This window comes from Gorilla gorilla, chromosome 13 (genome assembly GCF_029281585.2).
Source record: "Gorilla gorilla gorilla isolate KB3781 chromosome 13, NHGRI_mGorGor1-v2.1_pri, whole genome shotgun sequence".
Taxonomy (NCBI): domain Eukaryota; kingdom Metazoa; phylum Chordata; class Mammalia; order Primates; family Hominidae; genus Gorilla; species Gorilla gorilla.
The window spans coordinates 30,048,725-30,069,516 of record NC_073237.2 but is presented as its reverse complement, the minus strand read 5'-3'; the positions used below and the strand labels follow the sequence as shown (position 1 = coordinate 30,069,516).

Genomic DNA, 20,792 nt, shown 5'->3' with positions numbered 1-20,792 from the left:
CATGCTTATGATTCTAATACATCATTTCCATGGATCTCCCCCTCAGCTTAGTCTCTTCATGTCTCACTTGGATTATTTTGAAAGTCCCATGATTGAACTTCAACTTTTGAAGCTTTCCCTAATTAAATAAATGCTTAGCAAAGTCCTCAGTTAATGTTCTTTAAAGTGCTATTCTCTTCTTGTTCCATGCTCAGTTGATGAATCGCAGACACTAACCCCATAGAGCAGTTCTCAAATTCACAAGCCACCTAATGCCCACTGCCATACGTAAGAAGGTGGTCTAGTAAATTTTGGAGTAAAGGCAATATATATTTCACAAAATCAAAATGCAAGATCAATTGCAATTCAGCTAATATTTAATTAGGATATAAGGCATCTCAGTGAATGCATTTTTAGTTTTTGAAGTATGTAATTTTTTTTTTAGATTTGTACTTAGCTATTCTTACTAAATTTCAGAAAGTTCCTGCTTTATGGAAATGAATCAGTGACTCTAAATGGTTCTTTGAGGTATAAAAACAGAGAGTAACAAATACAAATTTCACAATCTGGACTAGAAAACATTACTAGTGACCACAACTCAAATACAGATATAAAAAGCATCTTATTAACCTGGGGTAAAAGCTTCTCTGCGTGGGGCAATTTTACCCAGGCAACTGAACAGGCGGTGCGGGATGAATGTTTGAAAATTGGAACTAACTTGGACGCACTCATCCCTATCTTCCATGCCTGCTGTGCACTCCTGCCAGATGGGAACATGATGTCATGTTTTCAGTCAGTTTTCAAACAAAACGGGGATAATCTAATATTTTCTGGAATAACCATAGAATAATGTTTTCCAATGTGAACTTGGTGAATTTTATGAATGAAAGAGAAGCAGATATTGGATCCACACAGCCATCATTGAAGGTGGCACACCGAACATCAAAAACTTCTGTGCGGGACCGGGCACGGTGGTTCACGCCTGTAATCCCAGTACTTTGGGAGGCTGAGGCGGTTGGATCACTTTGAGCCCAGGAGTTGGAGACCAGCCTGGGCAACATCAAAACCCTGTCTCTATTAAAAAAAAAAGAAAAGAAAAAAAGTTTCATGCCATTGTTACGGACTAGGAATGTCTAAAATCCATCACAAAGTTAGTATTTTGCTTGGAGGGGCAAGTAGAATGAGCTTTTGGAAAGTTTCTTTAACAATTCTTTGATCTAGTAATTCCTGAAAACCTTTGAGGCTGGTGAAAATACTTTTTCATGTGGGGATGAATCATTCTGTGAGTCCTGGCGTAAGTCAGCCAGAAACTCATGGTGGGAGCTTTTGATGAGGGGATATGAGGTTTAAAAATGGAAATAAAAACTTTCTTCACGACACTGATAATTCCTATAAAGGCCATTTCTGTGTGGGATGACACGTACAATTAACATAAATGACCCTGCTTCCAAGCTCACTGAAATTTTTCGCCAGTGCCCTCAGACCTCCGTCTTTGCTCCTAACTCAGATTGTCTTGAGTCTTCTGTATAGAGAAAAGGGGATCATTGCAGAGACTGTGAACCAAGGCATTAATCTTCACTTCTGAAGTCCAAAAGTATCTTTTGGTCTGAGGTAGAAAAAGTTTGAAAGGGAATTGAGCAGGCTAAAGGTGTTTTAATTTTTCTGCTATCTCGCAGACTAGGAACCCTCAGCAGGACTGCACGATAGGATGCATAGAGAGGTGGGGACTGCCCTGAAGCTCTGCTCTCAAGCAGAGCCTTGCCGGTGGTGGCTTAATGGAAGTCTTCACTGAAGCTCAGGGATCTGAGTGTGCACTCTCAAGTGTGTAGTGGAAAAGAGAACGCCAGTCTCCAACAGCAGCCTGCACGGCATCCTCATTGTGCTGCGGCACATTCAGTGACAGGACTGGATGCCCTGCGGCAGCTCTGGTGGCTGGTGAGGACAGCCCCAGTTATCCAAGGACACCCTGAGGTACCAAAGGCAGGTGAGCAAGACCATGTTCCTGCCTGAGGTCTGGCAGAGGGAGGAGAAAGGGTCACCAAAACGTTGTGGAGAGCACTGCCCCAGCCTGGGATGGGAGGACTTGGCTCCATCGGCAGCAGGTCGACATCCCTGAGGACAGTGCAGTGCTGACCTCTACTTGGGGCTTGAACACACTCCCCTTCCCGCTTTACCAAGGCAATTAGCAAAGCCAGAAGAGACCAGAGTTAACTCTGGGGATGAAGGGGAAGTAAAAGAACCCCTGAAGGAATTTTCAAGGGTCTGCGACCAATACAGACACGAACTAACAGGCTTATCCCTTAACTGGACAGAGACACCTGCTGTGACTACTTCCAGTCTCTGTATCAGCCAGAATTCCAGCTCCTACTAGAAAGCTTTCTGGGTTATGGAGAAATGAAGTTACATTTTCCCTCCTGAGTTTGTGATTTAAAAATTTATACCTGCAGAATGATTCTGACGGATTTGCTCAAGTGGCTTTTGTCAGGGTTATAGTCAGTATCTTCTCTAGCCTCAAATTAATGTCATGTTGTTGAGGATGACTTAAAATTTTCTTTGAAAGTCTGAAACATGATGCAGAATGCTTGCACCAAAAGAGTTTTACATTTTCCCCACGCTTGTACTTACTAGAGCCAAGTACATCAAAGGTGTGGATTAAAACCCGTGATGCAGGGAACTCTGACACTTGTGATAACATGGATGAACCTGGAGGACATTATGTTAAGTGAAATAAACCAGGCACAGAGAGACAAATACCATATAGTCTCACTTTCATGTGGAATTTAAAGACAGTGCTCACAGAAGTAGAGAGTAGAATGGTGGTTACCAGAGGCTAGAGGAGAGGGTGGATAGAGAAGGGGGAGATGTTGGTCAGTAGGTACATAGTTTTGGGTAGATAGGAATAATAATTTCTGTTGTTCTTTTGCACAGCATAGTGAATATAGTTAATAAGTGTTGTCTGTTTTGAAATATATGAGAGGATTTTAACTATTCTCACTGCTAAACGAATGATACATATTTGAGGTGACTGATCTGCTGATTAGCCTGATTTGATCATTTTACAGTGTATGCATGTATCCAAACATCACATTGCACCTCATAAAAATGTACAATTATTATTCATCAATTAAAAATAAAATTTAAACACGGGAGTTAGCAAACTTCTGCTGTAAAGAGACAGATGGAAAATGATTTTGGTATTGTGGACCATGTAAGGTCTCTGTTACATTTCTTGTTTTTCTTTTTTCTTTCTCTGTCTTCCCTCCCTCCCTCCCTCCCTTCCTCCTCCTTCTCCTTCCTTCCTTCCTTGCTTTTTTCCTTCCCTCTTTTTTTCTTTTCCCCTCTTCTCTCATTCTCTTTCTTTTTTTGAAACACAGTCTTGCTCTGTTGCCCAGGTTTGGAGTACAGTGCCAAGATCACAGCTTAGTGTAGCCTCAACCTCCGTGGGCTCAGGTGATCCTCCCATCTCAGCCTCCCGAGTAGCTGGGACCACAGTCACATGTCATAACACCCAGCGAACATTTACATTTTTTGTAAAGATGGGATCTCATTATGTTGCTCAGGCTGGTCTTGAATTCCTGGGCTCAAGCAGTCCAGCCACCTCAGCGTCCCAAAATGTTGGGATTACAGGCCTGAGCCACCATACCCAGCCCCCGCCCTCTTTTTTTTTTTTTTAAATGCAACGCTTTACAAATGTAAAACCATTCTTAGTTCTCTGGCTGTATAAAGCAGGTCATCATCTAGATTTTGGCTGCCAGACCTAATCTAGATTTTTACTAAGCCTGCATGCTAAGTATGTCTGGCACTTTCCCTTAAAAAGCTCTCAGCATTTATCACATGCCAGTGTGCTTACTAGGTGTTTGTATACTTTTACACTTTGTGCAATTCTAACTTCCTTGAAGGAAGTGTGCTATCTTATCCTTAGTGATTAGGGATAAGCTTGGAATCATCCAGGCTCTACCCCTTACTAGCTGCGTGACTTTGGACAAATTCCTTTATCTCCCTGAGTTTTTGTTTCCTCAGTTATAAAATGGGATTAGTAAAGCACCTATCATGAAATAGTTAACTTGAGTAAAATAGGTTGTGAAGATTAAATGAATTAATACACATAAAATAATTAGGTTATGTTACACCAATGTTCAGAGCAGGTGTATCCACAAGAGCCAAAAGAGAAACAACCCAAATTTCCATTGATGGACAAACGGAGAAGCCTAGTGCAGTGTAGGAAGAAAATTCTGGCCCATACTGTAACACAGATGAAGTTTCAAGACATTATGCTAAGGAAAATAAGCTAGACACAAAAGGACAACTACTACGTTATTCATTTATATGAGGTACCTAGAGTAGTGAATTTCATAGAGACAAGAAATAGAATAGTTGTTGCCAGGGGCTGGTAATGGAGGTTATTGTTAGTGGGTTCAGAGTTTTCATTTGGGAAGGTGAAAGAGCTCTAGAGATGGATGGTAGTGATGGTTGCACAACGTGAATGTACTTAATGCTACTGAACTTTACATATAAAACAGTTCAAATGGTAAATTTCATGTGATGTGTATTACCATAATTAAAAAATTAGTATATGATCTGATCCAAAGTAGCTAAAATCTACTGAGTGCTGCTGAAGCAAAAATTATAATTAGTAGATTTTTTTTAATTTGTTTTGTTTTGTTTTGGTTTTTGAGATGGAGCCTCACCCTGTCACCCAGGCTGGAGTGCAGTGACGTGATCTCGGCTGACTACAACCTCCGCTTCCTGGGTTCAAGCAATTCTCCTGCCTCAGCCTTCTGAGTAACTGGGATTACAGGTGCACGCCACCACGCCTGGCTAATTTTTTGTATTTTTAGTAGAGATGGGGTTTCACCATGTTGGCCAGGCTCAACTCCTGACCTCGTGATCCGCCTCGGCCACCTTGGCCTCCCAAAGTGCTGGGATTACAGGCGTGAGCCACCATACCTGGCAATTAATAGTATCAACAGTGGCAGTAAAAGTGGCAGTTAAGCACATTGTTTCACAACATCTAGCTCAGAGCCATGACAAAGCAAACATTAAATAATATGTATAGATGGAATTAAACTTAAGCTTCTGTAGTAGAATAATTCAGAATAAAACATGAAATAATGCCAGGTAATGTCAGTTGTTACCAAACAAATGTCCAAACTCTGAAAGAGCTTGTTAAATTAGGTTATGGCAGCCGACGGTGCAGGGGAGGGGACCGTCAGGTGACGTTTAAGTAGTTTACATGGACTGAATGAATCCCATATGGTTCCATTTAAATTGGCCACCGCACTGCCAGGCATATGACATTGGCAACTTAAACTCGACAGAGAAACCTCTAAGAAGAAGATTAATGCATTTCTCATTCTCTGTGTCACAATTATTCAATTTAAAAAAACAGGAAAATATCAAAAATCTTTTTATGAAATGGCTGTACCAGTTTTACCTTCTATAGTGTAAATACAATATGGCTTTTGGTGCATTTAAATTAATTTTATGAGGAGTCCCAATCAGCTGATGAGTAGTTTTAGAATTGTTCCTATAATTGTCAACCTGGAGAGCTCTTCACTATTTTATTCATACTTCACTGAAAATTAAAGTTCAATTTTATGCCTAATTTTATACATAACGTGTTGTAAAACATCACCATTTGGGTGATGTGTGTATATGTGTATTTTCCTTCCGATAGGATATATATGTGTATTTTCTATTTATAACTAGCTGACACAGGACCATTCTCATAATCCCATTTGATTTTTGTATTTGTCAGTAGATACAACAATCTCCCTTTGGTTCAGATTGAAAAAACGGAAAATGATGATGATGATGATGATGATGATGATTGTTGACTGTGCTGATAATTCTTTGTATACCATTATTTTAGCTTTAAACTATTTTAAGTGTGGTCCAGTACAAAAGCTGCTTAAGTCAGATACCCCAGTCTCTATGCTGTGATTATTATGTATTACATGCCTGTATCAAAATATCTCATGTACCCTATAAATACATACAACTACTACATACCCACAAAAATTAAAAATTAAAAAGGAAAATAAACCAGAAAAAAGTCAGATTTTTAAAAAATTTTACATTTTATTATATTTAGAAAACTTAGCTTTATGGGGTTTTAGAGAACATGGTTTTTCTTCCATGTACCTTCCTATTTATTTTTTATGATGCTCAAAGTTGCTAAGTTTCCACATATTTTAGTAAGAATTAGCAATGCCCTGAATTCCATAGCTTTCATAAAGAATTGCCTGTGTACCACTCATCACCACGTCTTTCCTATTACAGGAAAGCAATAAGAAGATATTCTGTAGTTAATTTAGATTGCTTGCCAAAATAGTTTTAAACTGATTTGTAATTTTTCCTAAACCAGAATGAGGAATTGTATAAAGTATTAATATATCTGAAATTGTCACACTATGTTTCAGACGCTTAGGAAATGTAGAGAAATTATTGTAAAATACAGTTTAGAAAAGATGTTGTAACAAGACGAGGACAGAAATCTGTGAAGTGTTGTGAGGAGGGCCCAGGGAAGCAGGAGGAAGGTGGGGAGACCACAGGATGACCTGGAGCCAAAGAAGAAGGTACCAGGTCCCAGGGTCTCTACAGCACTGCCAGCCTTCCAGCCATAGTTTTTCTCAATCTTCCTGTCATATCCCTCAAGGAAGTAAGTGGACATTGTAAAGAGCGAGTAATTATAGCACAACAAAAATCAAAAGTCATGATTCTGGAAAGCATTATCAGTAAAAAATGGAGAAATAGTTGACATCTCTTCATGTTTCCTCTAGAAATTTCTGATTATGTATGTATACTCTTCCACTCTAATATCCAAACAACTCTCTTACTTCTTTATGCAAAGAAACATGAAAGAATGAAAAGGTTAATCACAAGTGTATGATTAATTTTGTATGTATAATTTTGCAAATTAATAGATTTTAATGTGTTCAATAAATGTATGTAAATACACAACACGTATGTATATATGTGTGTATGTGTGTGTATGTACTATGTACTAAATATATGCTATATGTGTGTGTGTATATATATATATATATATATATAAAATTTAGAGAGAGTCAGTGTGACTTAATAGTCAAATCCAAATTTCAAGAACTGTATATTTTATATAATGGCACCAGTTTTCCTGAAGCTGAGTGTGTGTGTGTGTGTGTGTGTGTGTGTGTGTGTGTGTGTGTATTCAGTTGCAGGAATATATACATATATACGGTCAGTGTGAGTTTGTGTATATATGTATAATACACACACACACATATATGTCAGTACATATATGGTCAGTGTGTGTGCATATAAACACATATATGTCAGTACATATACACATATACATATATGTCAGTATATACTGACTATATAATTGTATACTGACTATATATAGTCATAGTCATATATACTGACTACAGTCATAGTCATATACTGACTATATATGTCAGTATATACATACATATATATTTCAGTATATATATGTATGTATACTGACTTATATAGGTATAGTCAGATTATGTATATTCAGCTGCAGGAAAAATGGTGCCATTATATAAAATATGAAATTCTTGAAATTTGGATTTGACTATTAAACCTGACTTTGTTGTCATTAAGTTTACATTGATATTTCCTGGAATTGCACATTGCTAAATTTTTCTGCAAAACCAAGATTTCTAAAATATGATGGGGCATTTGATACAAGAAAAGGCAAATAAAGAAAAAGTAGAGCTCCATTTGTCATTCTTTTTAAGTGTCTCCTTAAGAAAACTATGTGATCCAAAGTTATTTAGACAAAAGCTTAAGAAATAAAACACTTAGTAACTCATGCTAGTACTTGATTATTCTTTTGCTTATCAAGTTTTCTTCTTTTTATGATTATTATACCTTTAATTGCAAGCATTCATTGGATTGGCTCAGTAGCATTTTATGTAAGACAACTTTCCATTTTAATAAGTACATATTCTCCTTCGTTAATGTGAAATAGAAGTGCAGGAATAGGGATGAAATGGATAATTTTGCTAGAAGCAAATTGAAACTGGCTAGGCAAAAGCATGTATGTATTTTGCCCTCTTTTTCTGTTTCTAGAAAGCGCTTGTATTAACTCTCATTCTCAGCCAGAAGCGTTAGTTTATTAATGATTCAGAAGGGCTTTCTTTATATATTGAAAACCATGAACTCTCATGTGCAGAGTACAATCAGGGAGCAAGCCCGTGGGTTTGAATGGAAATTAACGTTGGTGTATGGGAATGAATTTCATAGACAAGGATAATTTAGAAACCTATGTGATAAACTGCAAACACAGAGCAAATGGAAACATACTGGGTCTTTTCCCTCCACTCCTCGAATTTCTCCACTATTCAGATGTCCTTCCATGTGAGCATGCTTTCTTGGCACACTGACTAGGTTCAGTGATTAAGAGGCAGAGAAAATAAGTACTGAATATTTTTAATACAAAATGAATAGCTCAGGATATTTGTAAGGGCTTTTCAATATCAAGATATTTATTTCCCACATTAGAAAGTATAACTCCTAATGAAAACTTGGCACCATAGTTTAAAATCATATTAATAAATAAAAGCAAAATTCTTACATTGGGGAAATGACCCATAAATGGTTTGTTATAGCATTGTGATCTTTAACTACTTGAAATTTCCACTATTCTGCACAGTGCAATATCCCAAAACAGAATAGGATGTGAGATTTCATTGTTTTGTATGAGGAATCTAGAAGAAAGAAATTGATAAAAATGTATGCAATAATTTAAAAATATAGAGAGCATCAATCTCTGATAGAACAATGTAAATGTAGCAAATATTTAAGATAACTAATCTAATAAGAATTAAATTCCCCTACATTTTTCTTCTCCCCTCCCCTCCCCTTCCTTTTCCCCTTCTTTCCCCTTCTTTCTCCTTTCCCCCTTTCCCCCTTTTTTGCTTTTTCCCCTTCTCTTTCCCCGAGTATCTGGGATTACCCTTGTCCCAAGTAGCTGAGATTACAAGCACCCACCACCAGGCCCGGCTGATTTTTATATCTTCTGGTACGAATGGGGTTTCACCATGTTTACCAGGCTGGTCTCCAGCTGCTGGCCTCAGTGTATTCGCCCACCTTGGCCTTCCAAAGTGCTGAGATTACAGGTGTGAGCCACCCCGCCTGGCCCCATTTTTCATAAAATCAAAATTCTTGCATATTCGCCTCCTTAGTTTATAGGTCAGAAGCTACACTAAGCTTCCCAATGTGCCTAGGTGTTAGATGTGCCAAGTTACATATACAACAAAGGGCCTGAAAAGTAGAACATTAATACAACAGAAAATATTTTGCCTGAGGATATTGTTTACTAAATTTTTTATCTGTGCCTTTTAATAGTTCTTAGAACTCGTAAGTCCAATGGCATTCTATTTTTATGCTTTTTTTCTCAGATTTGTAGCATATGACAATGTGAATATGTTACAGATGTTGAATGATTCAGCTGACTACAGGCCAAACAAAATAGCATCAAGTTATCTATAGCAAAATGTGTTTTGGTTGAAGAAATATGTAGATTTTAAAGAAATTAATCTTATTTTACTTACGCAAAGAGTATGCTTCAGCAGCATATGTAACTTTAATTAAAATTCATCTAAAATAAGTTGTTAGTACTATGACAGGAAGTGGCATTCAAACAAACAAAATATTCATAAGGATGTTAATATAGATTAGACATGAGAACAAGAAACATTTGGCTGGTCTGATTCTCTTGGGTCACTTTAAAAATTATTTTTAAAATTTTTGAAATTGAGGCATAACTTAAAATACAATTAAATGCATAGAGTGTGCCGTTTGGTTAATATTTACAGATGTATACGCCTGTATTACCAGAGCCCAGATCAAGTTACAGATCAGTTCATCACCCCCTTACCATTTGTTAATACTTTTTATTGATTATCTAGGCACCTCCCACCTACCACTGTTCTACTTTCTGTCACATTATTTAGGTTGGCTTGTGCTTTTGAACTTACAAGCAGTCATACAGTACCAGAATCATACAGAAGCTTTTGTATCCAGCTCCCTTTAGTGAGCATAAGGTTTCTGAGATCCATTTGTGTTGTTGCATGGATTTGTGGCACATTCCCTTCTATTGCTGAGTAGATTTCAATTGTGCTGTTTGTTTATCCATTCTTTAAAAAATGGACACTTGTGGCTTGTTTCCAGTATGGATCTATTATGAATAAATTTCTACAAACATTCTTTTACATCTCTTTTGGGAGTGGAATTTCAGTATGTGAAACTCTAAAGAAACTGTCAAACTATTTTCAAAAGCCCTTGAACATGTTATACTCCCATTGGCAATGTATGTCAATTCCAGTTGCTTCTTATCCTGGTCAACATTTGGTATTAAAATCGTTAACCATTGGAGAAATATAAGTTCATATCAAGAGAGAGAATATGTTCTCTAGGATGGCTAAAATTAAAGAATGACAACACCTGTGAACTATATTACTCATGCCACCACAAACAACATGAGTTTCAGCATATCTGTATCTGCCTCCTTTGCCCCTGAGGCCCACAGGGGCAATGCAATAGGGCACGTATGAATATTACACTCATAGCAGACTTGTATTGCAGCTGAGAAATAATGAGCTTGGGGAATCTACTGCAGTTATAGCAAGTAGTAAGTGAGAAAGCTCTTTGTGTGGAAGAAAATGTAACCTCACCTCTCAAGCTTACCAGCTGCATAAACAACCATGAAGAAAGGGTCCATAAAAGAGCTTTTAGGACTTTGTAGTCTTAGCACACCCAACAAAACATGTAGGAGTGCAAGCTGCTTAAAGTGGACTGTCTCTCCATACATTATTGTGTATGGATAACATGATCCTATATGGAGATCTTCTAAGTAATCTAGAAATCTAAAAGACACCAACTAATAAGTGAATTTTAGCAAGTTAACAGGATACAAGGTTAATATACAAAAATCAGTTCTTTTTTTATGTAGTAGTAACAATCTGATTATCAAATTAAGAAAAGAATTTCATTCACAATAGCATTAAAAATAAAATACTTAAATGTAGATCTTACGAAAGGTGTGCAGGACCTGTTCATAGAACACTATAAAACATAGGTATTAGAAAATAAAGAAGACTCAAATAAATTGAGAGACACACTATGTTTATAGATTGGAAGAAACTGGAATTGTCCTAATTGTAATAATCCTAATTGTCATACTTTGTTGGTGGGAATGTAAGTGGTGCCACCACCTTGGAGAATAGTTTGGCAGTTTCTTAAAAAGTAAAAGCATGTACTTACCATATAACCCAGCAATTCCACTCCAAAAAATGTATGTCCACTCTAAGACTTAAATGTTCATAGCGGCTGGGCACAGTGGCTCACACCTGTAATGCTGGCAGTTTGGGAGGGCGAGGCGGGTGGATCACCTGAGGTCAGGAGTTCAAGACCAGCCTGGCCAACATGGCGAAACCCTGTGTCCACTAAAAATACAAAAATTAGCTGGGCATGTGGTGCACACCAGGAATCCCAGCTACTCGGGTAGCTGAGGCAGGAGAATCACTTGAACCTGGGAGGTGGAGGTTGCAGTGAGGTGAGATTGCATTGAATCTTGGCCTGGGCAACAGAGCGAGACTCCTCTTTAAAAAAAAAAAAAATATATATATATATATATATATATTCACAGCAACATTATTCATAGTAGATGATATGGTTTGGCTGTGTCCCCACTCAGATCTCATCTTGAATTGTAGCTCTTATAATTCCTAGATGTTGTGGGAGGGACCCAGTGGGAGATAACTGAATCATGGGGGCGGTTTCCCCCATACTGTTCTCGTAGTTGAGAATCAATCTCACAAGGTCTGATGGTTTTATAAGGGGGAACCCCTTTTGCTTGATAGTCATTCTCTCTTGTTTGCTGCCATGTAAAATATGCTTTTCATCTTCTGCCATGATTGTGAGGCCTCCTCAGCCACATGGAAATGTGAATCCATTAAACCTTTTTTCTTTATGAATTACCCAGTGTCAGATATGTCTTCATCAGCAGTGTGAAAATGGACTAATACAGTAGACAAAAACTGCAAACAACTCAAATGTCCATCAGCCACTGAATGGATAACCACAATGTGGCATATTCATTGAACTGGTTGCTATTTAGTAATAAAATTAAAGCTACTGATAGGCCATGATTTCTTTATGTACTTAATTGTTCCTTAGTGTTACCAATTACTCTTAATGAAGAATGCCATCCCACTCCTTTCTAGGATTTTCGCATCACTCTCTTACAGTTTGCATTCTTCCTTCTAAAAATGTTGTCCTTTCACTTTTTTCCTGTTCAAAAAAATCCAGTGATACACGTGACAGCTCAACTGTCATGCAGTTCTTGGCAAGAAAGGTGAGGTTGAATAGGAAACTTCCTGTTTACCAGAGGCAACTGGAATCACTCAAGAATAAAGGGACACTGTATTCACCATCATATTGCCAGCTTCTGCTCCAAAGAGATGAAGTACATGTCTTTAATATATTCTTCCTGATAAGTACATTTTAAAAGGCACTTTATATATAAAATAAACATAAGAATGAAAAAATGTAGGGAAGACAGACCATCTAGGAACCTGAGGAATTGAGGAAATTATAGAGATAGAAAACAAATTATGGTTGCTATGTATAACTGTAAAACGTACCAATGAGGAGGATTGTTGTGGTAGTGAAGTCATTCTCTTTCTTGATTGTGGTGGGGGTTACGTACCCTAAACATGTCATACAACTGGATAGACACATCGTTTCCTGGTTTTGATATTGTACTGTAATTTTATAAGATGTAACCATTGGTAGAAACTAGGTGAAGAGTACACATCACTTCTCTGTACTATCTTTGCCAATTCATGTGAAGTTGTATTTCAAAATAATTTTTTTCTTAAATAACATTTAAATTCTGACTGGCAGTTTAATTTGTGCTTCAAAACTGATTCAAAAGGACTATGACCAATGATGAAAATGGTAAATTACAACAGTTGGTCCTATAACCAACTCTCCTACATTAGTTATTAAAGTCAGGGTTAAGGGAGGCATTCCAGAACTTCTGTAGGACATGGTGCAGATTCACCTATTTTCTTTCACATTAATTTTTGCCAACTGGATTTTTTTAGGTTGTCGTATTTTTTCCAAAGAATTCAGTGGGACAAACGTTAGCAGAATTCTGATGCCCCACATTGTCCCTGATGTGTGCTTGCCTCTAAAAAAATTTCTCTGTTAATAGCAACTTAAAATAAACATTATTGTAATGTTTAGAGGACATTCCTTTTGCATCATACTTTGATAGTGTCCTATTACATGCAATAATAAATGCATGTCTCTTTTCATACGAGGCTTTCACAGCAATTTCATAAATTATAATTAGTTTAACTACATAATATCCTTAGGAAAAATGTAAATATTATCATCTCTTTTTTTTTTTTAGGGGGTGGGCTAGGGGATTTTGGTTGACTGAGCAATCAATCACATACAGATGGATAATTTGGTATTCACTAAAATATTCACTTCTCAGCATTTCACTCTCGTGTTTCCTTGCATGATATCAATTGTCATTTAATAAGAAAGACAAATACATGTGTTTAATCACTCCCTGAAGAAAGTAAACACACTATCTGTGGGAAATGGAACACAATGAGAGGCGTGCAGTCAGCCTCAGGGTGCCCTGACTCCATTCCAACCCTCTCCTCATATGCCCCGTTTGCACATCACCCATCACTTTTGTCTAATTGTTTCTACTCACCAAGTGAAGATAATGGCTTCTTTGCCTGCTCAAGTGATAATTTGAGATTATATGTCTCATCAGATACTTTATTGGATGTATGAAAAAATGCACAATGATGGTTTTATTGAATTATGCAGTTAGTTACCAAGATGAATGGAACTACACCTACCCAAAAATCAAGATGTGGTGGAGATAACGGAGGTTATAGGCTGAGTCATTTAACCTTTAGGGCTCTTTCTGATATTTTCTGTGAGGGCCAAATAGAGTTCTCAGTGGAGTGCATGTGAGTTTCTGCCAATGGCCAGTGGAGCAAGTGCCTGCAAGAGGGAACACTCCCCCAACTTCTGGGGTGATAAAGGATTTCTCACTGTCCCACCAGCCTGCACAGTAGGTTTCACCATTTTGTTAACTATTCCAGCTGAACTTTTCTTACTGACCTCTGGTTTCATCTATCTAAGGTGAGCTCCTGCTCACATCTCTCCCTGAGAGGTTCATATCTCTTCAGATTTTAGGCCAGGTGGTGGTTCTGCAAGCTCAACTCTCCAATGCATTTGTAAAAGATCATGAACTTGAAGTTTGTTGTAAGGGTGGAAATGAGGCTCCTTATAGCTTTCTACTTCCTGGGGCAGAAGCCAGAAGTTCCAGCCCAAAGATTTTGATAAGTTGTATTTTCATTTTAATTCAGCTTGAAATACTTGCTGATTTCCCTTTTAGTTTCTTCTTTGATTCATTGATTATGAAATATGTGTTATTAGTTTCCTAATATTCCTGGATTTTTCAGAGAAGTCGCTACTCTTGATTTCTTATTTTAATCTATTGTATATCACAAAGATATACTTTACACGATTTAAATGATTTTAACTTTGTTGAAACTTGTTTAATGACTCATTTAATGGTCTATTTTGGTAAAAGTTCCACATGAACTTGAAAAAGAATACATGTTCTTCTGTTAGGTGAAACATTCCATAAATATCAATGAATCATATAGGTTGATAGTGATAATTAATACTTCTGAATCCCTATTTTCTGTCTTCCTGTGCAATCAGTTACCGAGACGGGGTGCTAGAATCTCCTACTGTCATTGTGGATTTATCTATTTCATTCAATTTTATTAGGTTTCATTTCATGTATTTTGAAGCTCTGTTATTAAGTGTTTGCATGTTTAGGATTATGTCCTCTGATGAAAGAACATCTTAATCATTACAAAATAATTTTCTTTACCTTTTATAATAATTTTTGCACTGAAATCTACTTTGTTTAATATAGCCAATCCAGCTTTTTAAAAAACTATTATTAGCATAATATATATTTTCCCATGTGTTTACACTTAGGCTATTTGAGCCTTTTTTATTTAAAGTGTGTTTCTTGTAAGCAACATATAGTTGGATCTTGCTTTCTCATCTAATCTGACCATCATTGCCATTTAATAGGAGTGTTTGTACTACTTACCTTTAATATGATTGTTTATATGATTAATTTTAAGTCTAACATCTACTATTTGTTTTTTGTTTATTCTTTGTCCATTTTCAAAGCTACTAGGGAGTGTAGATGCATTTTGTAAGAGAATACATTTTATAAATTGTTATATACACTCTGAGATTTTAACCATAATTGCAGTACTTTTTTAAGAACACATTTTTAGTAGGCTGAATATTCTTTCTGCTTCAACCTGCTAAGATTGAAGGAAATACTGCTGAAATAGAACATGTACACAAAGACAGATTCTGAGGGAGGGTTTCTGTATTTTTTACTTTAAAACAGCACAGTTGAAAAAGACTGTGGTACCTGATTCTATATCTGTGTAGTTAGCCCTTTTTTTTCTAAATGAAATTAGATCTCAGGTAAATGTTTAAATTCCCCTCAGCAAAAAGGCAGACCTACTGACAAAAAGCATGGCTGTTTAAAGCCTATAAATCTCAGAAGTGGAATGAGGGAGTTTATTTAAAGCCAGCTTCACTCCTCTTCCCTACAAATTACATATAATCACACTGGAGTGTAGGAGCTGTGACAGTCCCTACCTCACGTCTCACTTCCCACCTCCTGCTCACCCCAGGTAATACCTGAAATTTTTAATGTGAATTAAAATGCAATTAGATGAGGAAAGAAACAAATATATCTGGATAAAATCACATTTGAAACAATTTGTTGTCTTAGTGGGAAGTGTCTTGTGGGGACAAGGTTGACTTAACTGTGTGTTTGCTTGATATATAGAAGCCCCTAATAGTGGCTGGCTTTGAACATTTACTTTGTTTACTTATATTTTGTGCCCTCAACATCAAATTTAGTTAAGGAAGGTATAAGATTATGGTGATATGATGATAATCGTAATGATGGTGATGATGATTTACCTGTGCATTATTTCCCCTGTAAACGAAGTCAATACATACTCTGTGACAGTGCTGCCACTTATGACTAGATGCTATAGTCATGGGAAGTTTTATTGTTGTTAGTCAGAAACAATTAAGGCTCCAGCTGTAGGTTTCTACTTTTCTTTGGCAGAGCCCCCTGCCCCAGATAGTGAAATGTAACTTTGACCTGATGTAAATGCAGAATTATAACAAACAGATATAACTGTACAAAATAGAGACATAATAATGCCAGATTATTTATAACCAAAAAGTACTAAGTGATTGACAAATCGTGTGAATATATTCATGGACAGGGATAAAAATGAAACATAGCTGATTTTAAAAATAATATCTTTCCATGCGTTTTAATTAGTGATTTTATTTTCTCATCTGTAAGGTAGATACGATAAAGACAACCCACTGAGTGCTTTTAGAAATAAAAAAATAATAACATGCTTGAAAATATCTGGTCAAATTCTCAGCATACAATATATGCTTCACAGTTTCTCACTTCCCCCTTTTCCCTTGTTTTCCATTACAAAATAAGTGGTAAAACTTTAATAATTTCCTCAGAACTTGAAAACTTAAAAGTGGATAGAACAGTACATAAGATAAATCTTATGTTGTGTGAACATTTAGGGACAAAACAGTTTGCACAGCTCAGCATCTTCACTGTGGTACCAATATCAGCCTTTATAAAAACCAATTACCCTTTAAAAAATAACATCTGCTGTTCCTCAAGCCATATAAAGTGTAAGAGAAAGTTTCAGTTGCTCAGCATATTTTAATCTCATTCCAGTAATGGAACATGTGTGTCAGAACATATATTATGAATGGAGGGGATGAGTTTTCATAATTCATAGGATCTGTGGGGTAGAATTGTGACACTTTATTTAACTCAGGTGCAATGTCTCGTCAGAGGCAGGGAAAGGAGGAGGGTGAAGTGGAGAAGAAACATTTGTTATGGGGGAGAGGCTGAGCTTAGAGGATGTAACTGTTTCCCCTGTTTAGTGTACAAAGTTTTCTTGACCATAGACTAGAAGGGACTATGAAAAGACACTTCCAGGTTAAAAAGTAGTCAGCACATGTATAATCTTGACTTAACAAATAGAAGACTTTCATTTGTTTTAATTTAAAGACAACAAAAATTGAGTATAACATCACATTTGAATAATTAGTTACAAAGTGCTGTAGTTTCAGTTATCCCATCGTCTTCCTTGCAGTCTTGTGAGGTGATTTATATGACTGTTAATTCCCCCACTCCCAACTTTATGCTTTTCTTTTTTAAACAAACGACAACATTTTTGTCTCAGAGAGGCTGAGTGACTGGACAATTACCACACTCTAGTTGGGGGTGGAGTCAGCCCACCTCCTTTCTCTTTCTGTTACCCATAGTGGCCTTCTATACCAACCATCAAAGCTGCCTTTAACAAAGGCACACAGACTAGTGCTATCCAGCAGTGCACAGGTCAGTCACGCTGTGTTTCCTACCATTTCCACTCAGCATTTAATTAAATTGTGTGCACAGCAGCTTACCCTTAAAACCCAGCTGGGATTGCAGATTTCCTGAGGCTACAACATCGTGATGAAATTCTTTGGTAATGCCAGAATTTCATTACTTTATCAGTAATGGCTGAAAATATAGCTTATTTGCATTTGAGTACTACTTCATCAAAGGTAAAATCAAGTTACTGAAATGTGTCATCTGTTAGCAAGAGTGCAACCATGAACACCAACAAACTAACAAACTGTGAGGGATGCCGAGAAGAGGGATGGCCAGCGGCTCCCGCTTCATCTAATGAAAACACACCATCCAGGGTAGCACACCAGAACCGTGTCGACTCATTTTCCTCCTTGTGCTTCTCCACATGTGTTCTCATAGTAATTAACTTTTCTAAACCTGGAATGAGAGGCAGTGAAAACACCAAAGAAAGGTTATGAAATACAAGCTGAAGAGGATGCCCTTCATGCTGACTAACCAAGATGAGGGGAAGAACCAAAAATATTGAATAGTTCCTCAGAAGTTTCAGCTCTGTGTATAAAATTCCCAATGTACAACATCCAGCCTAAGATGATGGGTTGGCTGTTAGCATCTCCTTCACCTTCTCCCAACTCTTTTAAAACAACCATAAAATAGGCTGGGCCCAGTGGCTCATGCCTGTAATCCCAGCACTTTGGGAGGCGGAGGTGGGCAAATCACGAGGTCAGGAGACTGAGACCATCCTGGCCAACATGGTGAAACTCCGTCTCTACTAAAAATACAAAAATTAGCTGGGCGTGGTGGCATGTACCTGTAATCCCGGCTACTTGGGTGGCTGAGGCAGGAGAATTGCTTGAACCAGGGAGTTAGAGGTTGCAGTGAGCAGAGATCTCGCCACTGCACTCCAGGCTGGTGACAGAGTGAGACTCCATCTCAGAAAAAAAAAACAAAAAAACCCATAAAATAGTAATAAGAAAAACTGAAAAGGATACACAGTTTCAGTAGTGTTGTGCCTAGGACTATTGGTTGTTAGTTAGACCAACCCCAAAAGGATCTCCCACCAATTAAAGTTTACATAAGCTTAGGAGAGAAGAGTAGATCTGGTAGACTCGACAGGAAGGGCCAGTAGAGAAAACCCCATTGGCACTGCACCCTCAGCTTTCCGAAACCCAGGCCTTGCCTGACCAGGAGTAGGAGAGGTTGCCCTGCTGCATGGGGGCTGCTGCCTTAGGTAGCCAGACCTGTTCACTCCCAAACGTCTTTACATCTTTGTTACATTTATTTGAGAAACACCACATCCCATGATTATCATCAAAATAATATAATAAAAATATTTAATTGCACAGGTTCTGGATCCAAAGCTTGTGGGCCCCTTGCTAGATGCGTAAACATAGGTGAGCTGCCCACCATCCATATGGAGGGTAGTAATGAGGACTTGTCTTTTAAAGGTATGTTAGGAATTAAATGCAAAATTTATTTAAAGGGAACTCTTTGCCTGACCTAGAGTTCTCAAATGCTCGATAAGTGTTCATTGTTAAATTGAGTGATTATGGAAGTGGGTAGGTGGAATTCTGTTACATCCTGAAAAGTTAAGTTGGAAGGAGGAATGAGCAGAGAGAAGAAACTGTGGAAGTAGTTCCTACTGAGGGCTAAAGAAATCTGTGCACTGTCTCTGGCAGGGGCTCACATAAATATTGCTGTAAATCATCCAAGAATAAATCTTGCCCGATCTAGGAAACCATGTTGCATGAGTGGAGGATGCCCCTGGTCTATAGCAGAACATTTAACTTTGAACAAGAGCTGTGTCCACCTCCTAGCTGTCTGGACTAAGAAAATAAATGGAGTATTTTAGTGTCAATCAGAGGCACAGTGTTGGTTATCAGTAATTTTCCATCTTGTCTACTAGATGAAATTCCTGACTCTTCAGTTCAGAACATGGAACAATAAAAAGCAAAACAAACAAAAATTATATCTATATATATGTCTGTGTACATACTATATATATAATATAAACTTTAGAGGTGTTTATCATACATTCAGAGGAAAAAATATTTTTGAACAAAGATTCACTACAAAAATATCTTAGAATCTGACTTCTAAGAATCTGTAAACTTGGGAATCATAAGGAAACAGTAGTTAAGTGTGGTCATCAATTCAAATAGGTGCCTAATATTTATATTTATTATTTAAATATGAACTGTTATTATTTAAATATAAATATAAATATTTATATTTCTCAACACTTCCCCATAATAACTTATATTAAAGTATAATGTCCTCATTCGTTTTTACACCTAGCTATATTCTAATATCAAACTTTTTTGGACGTGTAGTGAAGTACTAAAGACTTTACAAATGAGGACATAATGATAAACCCCTTAATAATAAAATACACAGTATAAGTCAATGAATAATAATGAACTGTCTAGAACTTCAGACTTTCTATCAGAGCCTTCAGGTAAGTGGCAGCACCAGGGAATAATAAAAGTGTTCTGACTCCTCGGCTTGGGAATTGTTTATAGAGTACTCTCTTTTTCTAGACATTGATTATTAAAGAAGCTGTGGTTTTCGAGTGTCCCCTAATTCTATTAGACTAGAAAAATAACAAACATCAATAAAACATCAGCAGACATTCCTATGTTTTTGTTTCAGATTTGGCATTGGTCAGAGCAAAAAGCAAATTTTCTGCTCTGCACGCATCTTCTTCAATACCTGACAGTCTCCTTTTCCTTGTCCAAGGTGGATGAGCGCTATGTGAGGCTTGCTGCAGTTTCCCTGCAGTACTGCCAGAGAGAGCAGAGTGCACCAGAACCTGCTTAGGACTCACCTTGACCATTTGCTACTCCATACCTTTTTGTATTTTTTTTACCAGTATTTCCTCCACACCCCAGTTCCTCGTAACCATCACTCTCCTCTGTACTTCTGTGAATTCAACTTTTTAAAATTGCACATGTAAGTGGGATTGCCTCACAAAGCACTCTATGTTTTAACTCTTCTTTTACATCCATTTCTCCTATGAGACTGTAAGCACTTTGAGTGCAAGGTCAATATATTAACTGTCTTTGTTTTATCAATGCTTAATGCTGTACTTGCTACTACTGGAATTTAGTCTCTTATGTTGGCAAAGGGCAAATCTTGCACAAGGGCTGTGAAATAACGCTAGTTCCAAAAGTTGACAGGAATGCTCTAGTGGCCATCTGCATTAAACAAACATTTTCTGCAGTCAGTAGGACACCTGCCTTCTAGAATGTCAGGG

At 37.3% G+C, this 20,792-nt stretch overlaps 1 protein-coding gene across 4 annotated transcripts in view; it reads left to right on the top strand.

Moving 5' to 3' along the window:
• Positions 1 to 20,792, top strand: part of LOC115933307 (contactin-associated protein-like 3) — a 235,434-nt gene that overhangs the window by 31,029 nt on the left and 183,613 nt on the right. The window lies entirely within an intron of this gene.